The sequence below is a fragment of the Anopheles maculipalpis genome, chromosome 2RL (genome assembly GCF_943734695.1).
Source record: "Anopheles maculipalpis chromosome 2RL, idAnoMacuDA_375_x, whole genome shotgun sequence".
Taxonomy (NCBI): Eukaryota; Metazoa; Arthropoda; class Insecta; order Diptera; family Culicidae; genus Anopheles; species Anopheles maculipalpis.
The window spans coordinates 35186088-35199113 of record NC_064871.1 but is presented as its reverse complement, the minus strand read 5'-3'; the positions used below and the strand labels follow the sequence as shown (position 1 = coordinate 35199113).

General features: G+C 40.8%; 1 protein-coding gene across 1 annotated transcript in view; it reads left to right on the top strand.

Moving 5' to 3' along the window:
- LOC126559171 (LSM12 homolog A-like) overlaps positions 1-13026 on the top strand; it is a 213181-nt gene that overhangs the window by 192616 nt on the left and 7539 nt on the right. The window lies entirely within an intron of this gene.

Here is a 13026-nt window from a genome sequence, read left to right as displayed (position 1 = left end):
AGGCAAATACATGTTTCAGTATGTTTTGCTGTACAACTATGCTTGTTTTGTTCCTGTCAGGACACTTTCCTGTGCCACATTGTAATGTCTCAAAACCAAATCCGACCAGCCTTCATTACCTTAATAGACACAGCAATATTACCGGGCTAGGAATAACACACAACACACACAAACCTCAACGTACCAACATATCTGCAATAGCCCATCAGCAAAAATGCCACCACCAAACTCCAGTACTTGTAGCACAGCAGTTCGGGAATAAGGCAAAAATATTACCAAAAGGTTTGAAAATACTGATGCTCAGTCGTAATACTTTAAACTAAATAAAAATTAAACAATTTACAAAAACAAACTTATAAATATAAAATAATACTTAAAATATTAAGCATCCATTGCATCTCAAAAGCTCCAAAATTGCACATTCGAATTTCAAATGATGCTTCTTTGATGAAAACACCTCAACACGCTAAACTGATCATTTATGCCGAGCACGTCGTTACCGGCTGAATGACGCCAGTAGCAAGGAACGAAGCAACAAAGCACAAACAAACCGACGATGATTGTACGAAAGCTGTCTAATTTGTCGTATGACCTACATCGGTGGCGGGAGACCATACAGACAAAGGCTTATATGATTCAAAGCCATTTGTGCTAAAAAATGCAATTTTGTAATCTTTTCTGCAAATTGCGGAAACGGCCGGCGAGTGAGATGGGCAAAAGAATGGAGGATTGTTTCAAATGACGCACCGTCTGACTATGTGGGCAAAATTTGTGATACTTTCGCTTTTTGCACGTACCAAGCAATAGCAGTGCTGCAGAAAGTAAAGAAAATTGTGTCGTTTGGAGCATTGTACGAACTGTTTATTTTCAATTCAATTCAAGAGAAGGAGACGGGTTATCTATTAACAGAAGCAGTGTGGTATAAAATATTTCAAACGTTCGTGATAGCCATTTACTCTGATGTTCTATAAACCTGCCACTTCGAAGGAGCCACAAATAGTGATAAAATAGAATAAAACGTCAAACGACAAAAAACCCTTTGAGGCACCTTTTCTTCATTTTTTTTAAATTGCCAGTTGAGCCACGAATTTCGAAATAATTGGTAAGTTTTTAATTTTACGCTTTGACGTTTTTGTTGGGCAACTTTCCATCTATGAACGCATTAGCTTCACGATGTTCCTTTCACATAATATATTTGATACTTTTGATAGAACACTATTAGGCCTATTAGAGCTTACTTTTGGTTGACATATTATGTGTATTTTCTGTTAAACCGATTTGGTTCATTTTAACACTTCATAGAATAATGAGTTCGGCCAAATCTATTCACATTCTGTCACTATGCAAAAGAATCATTCCCATTATAAAAGCTCTATTCGCTTTTGAACAAGATTTAAAAATTGATCTTGGATATCCGTTTTGCGTTAGATTGAACCTTCAGTTTGTTTAAGAAGGTTTTACGATTATGAGTCATTATTTGCGAAATGCAGTCAGAGCTTTTCGAGCATGGAGTGTGGAGAAGAAGGATGAACCACGAGCTTGCTGAGCTACACGGAGAACCGGTCATCCTGACGGTAGCAAAGACCGGCAGGATACGATGGCTGGGGCATGTCATGAGGATGTCGGAGCCTCATGCCCCGCCTAGAAGATATTCGTCAACGACCCCCAGTTCGGCACGAGGCGTCGGGGAGCACAGCAAGTTCGTTGGCTGGATCAGGTGAAGGGTGACCTGTCGGAGATCGGGTGCCTACATGGGATGAGAAGCTGCAGCCAGGGATCGAGTTTCCTGGAGATCTATTAGTGCTCTTTAAAAGAGCAGGCCAACATGAGTGAGTGATAGAGAGTCAGAGTTTATAAACCATTATATCTGTCTGTCTAACACTAGGCATAAACAACTTGTAAGAAAGTGTTCAAACAGAGATAGAGAAATGGAAGTTACTCCACCTCAGCTCCATTCAGCAACAGTATAGTATACAAATTGTTTATCGAACAAGTAAATGAAAATAATTTTTTGTAATGCATTGATTTAAGATAGCGTGGAACATCTAATACATGCAGAATAATAATCAATTAACAAACATAAGTTTATTAAAGCAAATCCTTTGTGGTTTGAGCCTCTAGCAGACATTACTAAATCAGTTGAAAGATAGCCCATAAACTGGTTTGATATTTTTGTCCTGATTCTCCAATTTGCGTGTTAACAAGGCGTGTGTCTAGATGCTACAAAATCCTTTTATATTTGTTGTCCTATTTTCTGATAGTCTATAATACACTAATATCTTGTATTATCCTTGTTACAAATTTCTTAAATATACTTAAGCCATGAGATAATTGTTTACACTAGAAAAGGTTTTCTTATCGTGAACTATCGTATTAATGCACCGTCGCTACTGTGTTCGACACTTTTTTATGTTTCAAACCGTACGCTTAGCAACCATCCTCCCTTAATTATTCCTAGACATTGTCCCTCATTTGATCGCCATGATCCTCTGCTGCGTGCATTATCCATTTTTAATTCCTTGTTTCACTCGTTTGATTTCCACCTTACACCTCTTTTAGTCCATTCTATATTAGGATCCTCTTTTTAATCGCAAGCTTCTTCCTAACCCACTCAACTTTGAAAGCATCTGTTCTTTGTTTTTTTTTATTCCGATAGAACCTTAGTGCTCGTAGAACGAAGCGTCTTAGACACCCAGGATTAGATGTCGACACACGATAAAGACCCTCGCAAAGAATAAAACTTGATTTTTGGATGGCATATCACCACGCAGTAAAACAACCGAGCACACCCAGGATAAGGGCCCGTTTCACGGTTGGAAGGAGAAAATGTCTCCCAACTAATGTGAAATGAGTTTTTTTTAATGTAAATTAACTGTAAGCAATACGGCCAGGCCGTTCGATTGGAATAAAAAAAGTCCTGGTCGGATTGTTAACTGTTCTTAGTATTGAATAGAATGAAGATTATATGTTGAGCCTCTAGACAGGCATTCATTAATAAATTAAATCAAATGAAAAATCTATAATCATTTTTCCAGGAATTCCTGGATAAATGTATCTGTTAAGAATTAGATAATTTCTTCCAAGCAGAAGCCAACGTCGCTCAAAGCGGTGAGAAACTTTCGTGCAGTATTGTTAGCGAAGGAGTAAAGATCAGCGGATTACAGCATCACCGTGCACAAGACGATTTGTCTCTCCAGTGCCTAAGCACCGGAATCCGTATCGATTCAGAGCATTGAGCATTTTTCAAGATTCTTTGTTCCGATCGCCCTTTATCCTCGAGTATGTTATTTCTTATTTTACATCGTATTTCTTATTGTAAATATTTAATGTACAGGCGAAATATCAATCAACTGTGAACAAATAGCTATGATCACAACATTTGAGGATCACCAATCAAAAAATTTGTTCGTTCTATGGTCATTGTCCATAAGCGATGATGTAAGAAAGAGCTAAACGCGACTACCACCACTAATAACGGATAATTACGTCCATTTTATAGGTGACTTTTAGACGACAAAATCCGACTCCTATTTTTAATAGGTAATATAGACGCCACGTCAATCTCAGAAAAGATCTATTTGCAGGCTCATAGTTGGGTTTTAAAACCTTACTTACTTACTTACCAGGCGCTACAACCGCTTTGGCCTGTCGCAGCAGAGTCCGGAACCGCTCACGGTCCCGCGCCGTCGTCCGCCAATTCGTCATCCCGGCCTTGATGGCGGATGATTCCACGCCATCACCCTCCCACCTAAATCTGAGCCTACCACACCTGTTCTGTCCGTGTGGACGGCCTAAAAGGATTTTCTGAGCTGGGTCGTCCGTTGCCATGCGTATAACATGGTCAGTCCATCGGAGCCTGGCGAGCCTAATTCGCTGCACGACGGTGAGGTCGTCATACAGTTCGTACAGCTCGTCCTGCCACACATACGGGTCCAACGATCCTTCTGAACATCATCCTCTCGAACGCGGCTAAGAGGGCTTCGTCTGTTTTGGACAGGGTTCATGCCTTAGAGGTGTATGTGAGGGCTGCGACTTTAAAGCTACAGATTTTTTGAGGTGAGATGTTTCCTCAGGCTGTAGAATGACCGGCTGGCTGCCTCCTAGCGGGCAACTCCGTCTCTATGTTGTTTTCGGTGCTGTCTTTTGACCCGAGATAGGTGAAGTTTTGGAAGACTTCAAATTTCCGATCACCTATTTGTACATCACAACCCCCCCCCCCCTCCCCCCACGTCGTTCCAGATTTCTTAGTAGGGCCGCTGATGGTGCAACTAATGATGTCTATATCATAAGCAGCGTATGCCAGGATCGGGGTTGACTTATAGAAGATGGGGATTTAAAACCTAAGACTTTTTTAACAAAAGACTTTAGATAGACAAATTTCGGCTCCAAAGACCCTCTAATGGAAATGCTTAAAGATTAACGATCTTTTCAAAATAGTGTTGATTTCTGATTAAGACTGACTGACTGAAATGTTGATTCAGTTGAAGCTGAAGAGCAAACCCTAAAACTAAAAGACGTTTAATTTTGTAAATTTGAAACTATGATTCATTGGTCAGAGAAACCGTATGATTTTTTTTCCTTTTATTTATAGAGACTTTGGGTCTCTGTGACAGCATTCCCCTCTAAATTATCCGCTTTAATTGTGAATAACATTGCTCATATGAGGCGAAGCTATCCATTCGCCAATTACTCATATTGTGCAGTGGAAGGACCTCAGGAAAATATATCTTTTTGACAAGAACCGCGTCGTCGATCAAAGAAACTTTCAAAGCACCTTAACCAACAGAAATAACGTTCGAAATCCAAGATTCTATAGATATGACAAAGATCCTAATATCTGCTAACGAATGAAGGATCGTAACGGAATGGATGATAATATTTTGGAGTTTCCTACTTAGATGTGGGAATCAGGACGAATGAAGTGCATTAAGTTAGCTATTTCAGTATCATTTTCAGTACTTCTAAAGTAAGTTAATGGTACAGACAACATCGTCTAGCGCAGGTGAAGCTCTGCCTTTTGATCAAAAATATGTAACTCCCTACGAAGTGTGCACTTCGTATCAATTTAAAATAATAAACACTCCTGCCGTCGTTTGAGAGTGCTTCAAACATGGTAAGAAAGGTTAAAACGATAGGCCTAAATCCCCACTTCAAAGATTTTGCATTAACTCTAGAGTCTGAACATCGAACAGCAACGACAAAAGTGGACCCTGCTGTCCTGCAGCCGCGCGTCACGTGCAAACCGAGATAATAATAATTCATTTGAAAGAAAATAATCCCCAGCATCAAAACCGATCGACCGTACACGGTCGAAGTGGATATCAAAAATGACAAATATTGTCAATTGCAGCGAAGCTTTTTTTTTGTCTTCTTGTTTTGTGAAGGATTTTCTGTTTGCATTTTTTAATGTTGTTCAAACCAATTCAAAACCAATAACATTGCTGAGGCTACAAAAGCCCATGTAGGCAATGCAATTTTCCACAGTTTTAACTGTTTTTTTTTTAAAATACTTTTTATGTACTTTACGTGCTCTTTTTTACTTATTACGGTTGGGGATGGAAATGAGTGAGCGCGAGTGACCATTCGGTGTTGGCGGAGCTCTGAATTTGCTGATCCTGATTATTTTATTCGGAAACTTTTGCAAGGAAGCGCAAGGGATCTAGTCAGGATATGACGCTCGTTATGATGAAAATTTATTTTATTTTTGATGCAGCAATTAAAACTCTTGGTAAGACAAAACGTGGGCACGAGATTTAACGCACAATCTAAGGTTCTGGATAATTGCAAAGCCGATTGCATATTCATATCGAACCATCGAAACATACAGAACCCCGACAGGGTATTCGTCTGCAGGGTCCTAGGAATTATTCCCCTGCTTGTCACCGGGAGCATGCACCACCCCGGGACATGTGGGAATCCACTCCGGTTGACAATAGTTGAAAATAATTATTTACACAAAACTACTATTTACTACCCCAAAAATGGCACCCACACACACACACACACTCGGTCATATTCCCGCATGGCCGCACACGGACGCTTTACCGCCATAATTGAACGATGTTTGGACCGGACATATGCCTGACGCGATTTTTATTTTTGCATATCAACAAACCCCCCTTCAAACGTCATTCCGCCCCCTTCCCCCCCCCCCCCCACACATCACCGCCCAGATGCCTTTACAGCGACCTTCCGCTGGTCCTTATTTTATTTCGTTCAAAGAGAATGCCCGGGTGAATGCCCAAATGGACGCATCGGACGTAAGACTTGGTCGGTGACGGTTGGTAACGGGGTAAGGGAAGCCCTGCATAAGTGCATAATTATTTTGCTTTTGTTGTTATGGTGATAATTAATTCTTATTATTTTACTGCACTTTTTCGATTGGTTCTCAAACTCTTTTTTTTTTTTTTTATTTGTCAATTTTCCAATGCGTCTCTGTATGTATTGTTTCTTTTTTTTTAAGGGGGCCCCAGTTTTGGGGGTTTCGTCGATCTAGGATATAATAATGTGGTCCTTCTTCCCCCCCCCCCCCCCACCCATTACCCAGGGTGGATAGTGGGGAACGTACCCACCCAGTAGAACCATCCCGGCCAACCAAACCGGGCGTAGATTATGTTTGGTTAGTCCGAGCAAATACTTTATATGTTTTATTGCACTCACATACAACCGGGCGTGACACGTAGTGTGGCGCACAAACCCAGTCACACCTGCGGATCGGTGGGTGGTTTCGGAAAATCAGCTCAGCAGGATGTGTGTGTGTGTGTGTGTGTGTGGGTGGGTAGATGGCAGGATTTGTGACGAAGTCGGGTGAAATATCAGTACATGCCATCGGTCGACAAAACAAAAAAGAATGGGCATTGTATTTTTTGGACATTTTGCTCGATTTTTGGACTTTTTTTGGGTTTTATTTTTGCTTTTGGGTCTATTGGAATAGCTGGTTGAGGTTTTTTTCTCTCTCTCTCTCTCTCTCTTTCTCTTTTATTTGTACTGCTGGCATGTAGAAGGTTTTACATAATGTTTAACCACAAACTACTTATATAATACATTCGTTGTCGATAAAAATAAAAATCCGAATGGGAGGAACGATGACCGAGGCGGGGACAAGATAATTAATTGCACCGTAAGGATAGCAACATGCATTAAAATTTAAAATATACTAATAAGACAAAAGAACGCCCGAAAATGGGTATCGACATGATGTGCACAAGGGACCACTGCACTGATGCATTAATGGCGTTGCAGTTCCAAAACAAGGAGCTACCCCAAAAGGTGTAGAGATGCATAGGTGCTGTAGTTTGGCCCCTTTTGCATGCATCTTTCGAAAGTCAACATTTGTTTAATGTAGGAAAAATAGCTGCTTTCAATCAAAAGTTCTACATTAAGTTCAGCAATGTATTAAAAACAGGAATTAGATTGCAAAGATCAAGATGTCTGCAATTATTTATTTTTATACTGGGTGGCTAACAATCCAAGCTTCTTGAGAAACGCATCGCCAATTGTGAATGGAACACCCAAACCGTTCCGAATCGAAGCCGATGACTATGATCAAGGTCTGGTAAAAGGTGCCGAATCTGACCGCTTTCAAAACCAATTACAGACTGTCTTGCTGATTGAAATAGCGTAGCTAAACTGGTGTAATGTGTGTTCAAGTCGAATGAGGTTGTGCATCTTGTATCCTAGCATTGTTTGAGCTATTCTTACGCTTCTTCTATGGACTGATAAGTCCTGTATCCCGGGTGGGCCCGAACGTTTCGCTGATAGTTGTTCCGTTCGCCAAGTAACAAGTCCAGTTTTTAGCGAGGGTTTGTATCAATGTATGCATTTAAAAAAGCGACAAAATTTTCCTATTTCTTCATGCCGATGGACGGTCCACCGGTCAGTAGTCAATGCATACTAGTTCAGTACATACTGTCAAAGTGTGAGAGCATCACCACTTTATTTCTAGTAGCTACGAAGTGACAAACGCAGCACAACAGTTTGTTCGTACCGCCTGCTCAATCCTAGAAGCCTAGAAAAATATCGGCCGGTGTGTGACAGCTCGTGTCGGATAAGATAAGATGTCGGCACATCTGAAAGCGGAAAAGTCTATAGAGAGGAAGTCGGGATCTAGCCTTGAAATAATTTTAAGCAACTAGAGCATTCAACAGAAATTACGGTTCACATTCAGTGAAAATTGAAAAGGACATATTTTGCTATGCCGTCGTCTTTTTCTGAGGACTGGCGGGGACCAGCAACATTTGCAGTGCAAGATGCCTCCCTAAAGTTGCAACCTGCAGTAAAATGCACCAGAAAGATGTATTCGTCATCTACTCAAAGTGAGCGCTGTAAAAAAATTAAGCGTTTGGGGAATCTGATGATCCTAAGAACGTCAAACTTAACGTGCCCCAATTCCGCGTGATCAAGAATTTCTGGGTCAATTTGAAGAACAGAATATATTTGGGGCGACTCGGTGGTGTAGGCGAACGCGGAGCCGGTCCTGATGAGGCAGGAAAGGGTTTCAAATGCCATCCAGACCGTTCTTCCCGTAGTGATGACTGACTACCTGGTATCGCCAGTCTAGAAAGCCATTAGATGGCCAGCGTGTCCTTAGAAGGTCGCCAGGCCAAGAAAAAGCAAAATAATAAATAGAAAAAACTATTTGGAAAAAATATATGCATATGCGCATAAATATGCATATTAAAAAAATAAAATATATGCATAAAATATAACATATGCATCTATGGCCAAAGTGCCAGCCAAAATGACAAAAATTAGAGATAATCTTGTGAAATTATAAATTTCTTTCAGAAAGGAATGCAATTTGAATTGATACAGTTTTCTTTTCCGTTTAATTTTACCATTTTCCCTTTTTATTTATTGCAAGGCTATATTTATCGCAATATATAGGGGGTGGCATGTAAGGCCTCACCCCTCCCCCAGCCCGCAGACTCCCAGAGAGATTTTTCTAGGCTCGGATTGAGCAGGCGGTACGAAAAAACTGTAGTGCTAAGTTTCGGCATTAACAATTGGAACATTTTGTCGCTTTTTTTAATGCATACGTTGATACCGAATATTTTCTTGAAGGCGTTTATAGTAGCCCTGAACTGTTTAAAGTCTCGTAGGATGAAAACAGGCTGTCCAGAACAGTAGGACAACCAGCCACCCCTAACACGCTAATTATCCTCCGTCGCTCAATTTGGCCATATGACTCGTCTTCCCAAACGGTTGATTTTGCCCGTACACTAAAGCTCAGATATTTTGAGAAATATGCTACCGATCTGTACGCCGTGAACGCATTGCGTTGTAAAGTATGAAGATCCTATAATATAATTTAAGGATGAGTCGAATCCATAGCCATATCGGTGCGGTATTGCTAAACACACACTGACAACAGAATCTCCTAGTTCAGTGGCAGCAAATCCAAATCACGTCTGAGCCTTAGTGAACACTCGCTTTCCTGTCTTAGCTGCAGAATAATGAAGTAAGATCCTCTGAAATAAGGTTGCCCAAAAAAAATTATATTGGTCGCTATTAAGAAACTTTCAATTGACGATATTTTTCACAAGGGCCATCAGTTGTTCGTGTCAAGCGATTGCGATACGGCATCGTCACAAACAGGGCAGCCAAGTAATGCAACATTATACATACTTTTCTTAATGATCCATACAACCATTTGCTTATCTGGAATGTGTCCTCCGTTTGAAGATGCTGTAAAACTTCTGGAATATGATGGTCAGAAACGAGTAACAAAAAAACCCAGGAAATTCAAATTTGTCAAACTGTTGCTGACGGGAACAAAACCGGATGCAAGCATCCGCCGTTAGATGGATCGCTCACGAGAAGTAGGGATCGAGGTGCCGTAAATTAGTGAGGGACCAACATTCGTAGGGAAGGCAAAGGGGGAACGAACTTACCCGCACCTGAAGATTCCTCCCAAGACTTACAAGTTCTTGTGGTTGAGTTTCAGAAGTAAGTCCGATTATTCAGAAACGTTTCGTTCTTTATTGCTAATTTTATCACTTGCTCGATATTGTCAAAGCGAGAAAGATTTATCATTCTTTCTTTTGTTTAGTAACGTAAGACCTGAAATTCTTCTTTTTTGCTTATACCGATAAGAAAAGTATAATCCCAAAGTATTTAGTCGGGTAACAACCATCATCACCAACCACCAAGCGATAACATAGACTATTCAAAAATATTAGGAATAGAAAAGCATACTGAAAATCTACTGAATTGGTCCTATTCGACGGAGGAAATTAGCTAATGAAAATTAGCTATTTTACATTTCCTATAGACCTTCTTCTTCTTTTTGGCTTGATAAATACGACGTTAAGCAGTTGTATTCCCATGATCGCTCTGTACCGCAACAAGGCTTGAAATATCAAGTCGGATGAGCGAAAGGTGATCAACCTACTGCAGATTTCAGTAGCTACCAAGCTGGGTTTATTGGAGGCAAATTGAGCACCGACCAGATCCCCCATAAATGCGGAGAGCACCAAATCCCTAAGCAGTAGTGATGGGTTCACGGAACCGCACGCTCGGCTTCGAACCGCTTCCGAACATCGTAACTCCGGCTCTGATTCCGGCTAAATCAAAACCACGGTTCCGCCTGAAACAGTCCGAAGCCGTTGGAGTCGTCCGGAGTCATCAAGGGCCGTTTAGAACCGTTCAGAGCCGTTAGTCGGCAACCAGAGCCGTTGGAGTCGTCCGGAGTCGTCCGGAGCCGTTTGGCTAAACGGTTTACGAACTGTCGACTAGCGGTCCTAACAACTCCGGGCGGCTCGGACGATTCCGGACGGTTCCGAACTCGGAGATCCGCTCGGAGATCCGCTAACTAACGCTACTAACCAGTAGCAGAAAATCCTTGAACCGTTCACTGTCTAGCACCGTCATCTGAAAATGCAATGTCCCTGCCGCTCTGTCACGGTCGCATAAGACACGGACAGATAATCCAAAACACAGCATTTCATCACAAAATAGCAGGATGTAAGCAGACTGGCTTCCAAGCTCACTCGGGATAAGGCTTATTAAGACTCTCATAAAGAGCTAGCAATTATTAAAAAAAAAAGATTCTTTTCCCCTTTTCCATCGGTTCTACGGTATGTACAGTTTCTACTAAATATTTCATTGTTGACAGACTTTCATAGGCTCAGTATGATCATTTTCATTTCGATCGTAAATCGATTTCGCATCAACGTATGTTACGGCCAACCAATTGTTTGTCAGGAAAGTCAATAATGCTGTACTAAAAGCTCTGTGTTTATTATTATTTTTTTTATCAATTATTCAACGGCAACAAAACTTATGGTAAATTAGAAAAAGATTTAAATTGTATATGCCTGAAATTGATCATGAATAATCAAACCAAACAGGGGTTTTTGTTTTAGGATCTAAGCCAACAACTGACAATACGGTGATAAGCCATAATACTAGAATATAAATAAATAAAAATAATTTCAGCCTAGAATTAGTGTTGGATAGTGAACACGAGAGCTAACGAGAGTCCTCACCTCTCGTTAGCAACTGAGGACTCTGAGTGCGCTCTGCTTCTAAAAGATAGATCGACCTCACAAGGTAACGCTTCACACTCTTCGAGTTGTTCGCTCTCACAAGGTAGCTCTTTGCCCTCTTCGAGCAATTCGCCCTCAGTGAGCACAGAGCTACCAGGAGGCCTCAACTCTATAATGTTAGTGAGCATATGATAAATATTCTTTTACTAGGCATTATGATTTACTAAATTACGTCGGCCATTTAATTAACTAAATAGACTAGCTGATACCACGTAGTGAGGATAGCCAGTCCTTTCTACGTGGGAATGATGCGAATGGGATTTGAACACCGATCCTGTCATGTGAAGACCGGCACACACTGCCGCCACTGCCAAGGAACAGCCCATAATAAACCAGTTTACTATTATATTTATTTTTATTGTTGTAGTTACATAGGTTTGTTGTAACACGAAGTCCAACAAATGAGTTTTGTTTAATTAACAAATGATTAACAAATGTTAAATTATGGTTAAATTTAAGATCAATTAAAACACATTACAAATATGTTTTCTTTAACATCTTTAAATCGCACTTAATGTTACTAAGGCCAATTCAAAAATTGCAACGCTGAGTTCCAAATACTCACATAAACAAAAAGAAAACATTTTAAAACCCATCCCTTCACGTATCTGGTGATCAATCAATTCCAGACCCCGCAGCATCTCGGTTCAACAATTCGTTTTAGCGCTGGTGCGTGATTCATATCGAGACCGCATTGACCCATTAATATTTCAAAAGAAGCAGCACCACACCACCACATAACAATAATCTTCGTCAAACCGGTCAAAACCGTAACCTGCTGTTACGGCGAGCAGAAAACGATAGCAGAAGCACGCAAGTGTAGACGCAATGACTTTTGGAAAGTTGAACTCATAGTTGCTGCTGCTGCTGCTGATCACATGGGACGGGCCAATGTTGCAAAGATTTGAAAGTAAGTTACATGTGCCAAATGACGACTTTTTCTGAAAGTTGAACGTTACACGTTGCTGTTTGATACGGACGAAAATCGCACATATGAAGAGATGGGAGAAATTTTAGATATGTAACATATTCGCAGGATCAGTATTTATAAAATGATCTGCAACAAACGTTTAAGGAAAATATGTCTGGCGCATTTTACCGATACCGAGGACAATCTCTCTCTCGCTGATATCGTTTTAAAATGTCTCGTGCGTACCACGTACGATGGCTGCGTGTGTTTGTCTTTCAAAAAGGGGTGGGGGGGCGTTTACGCCATTCTTTTTTCGCCCGAAATACGCATCTCTCTGTGTTGCACAAGCGTCTCGCAAGACACTCGCATTTGGCCTAATTAATGTTGGGCCGATACTAAATTTAGAACGATCCGTATTTTCAGTACAACCGTAAACCGACAGCAGCACCGTATTTGTACGTAAGAGCTTGAACGATCTAACAAACGCGGTAGTGTGACCGTGTGCGTACTTTCTTCTACTTCTGTACCATCGTTGTCTTCTAGTTACCGATGGTCAGTTCACAGCGT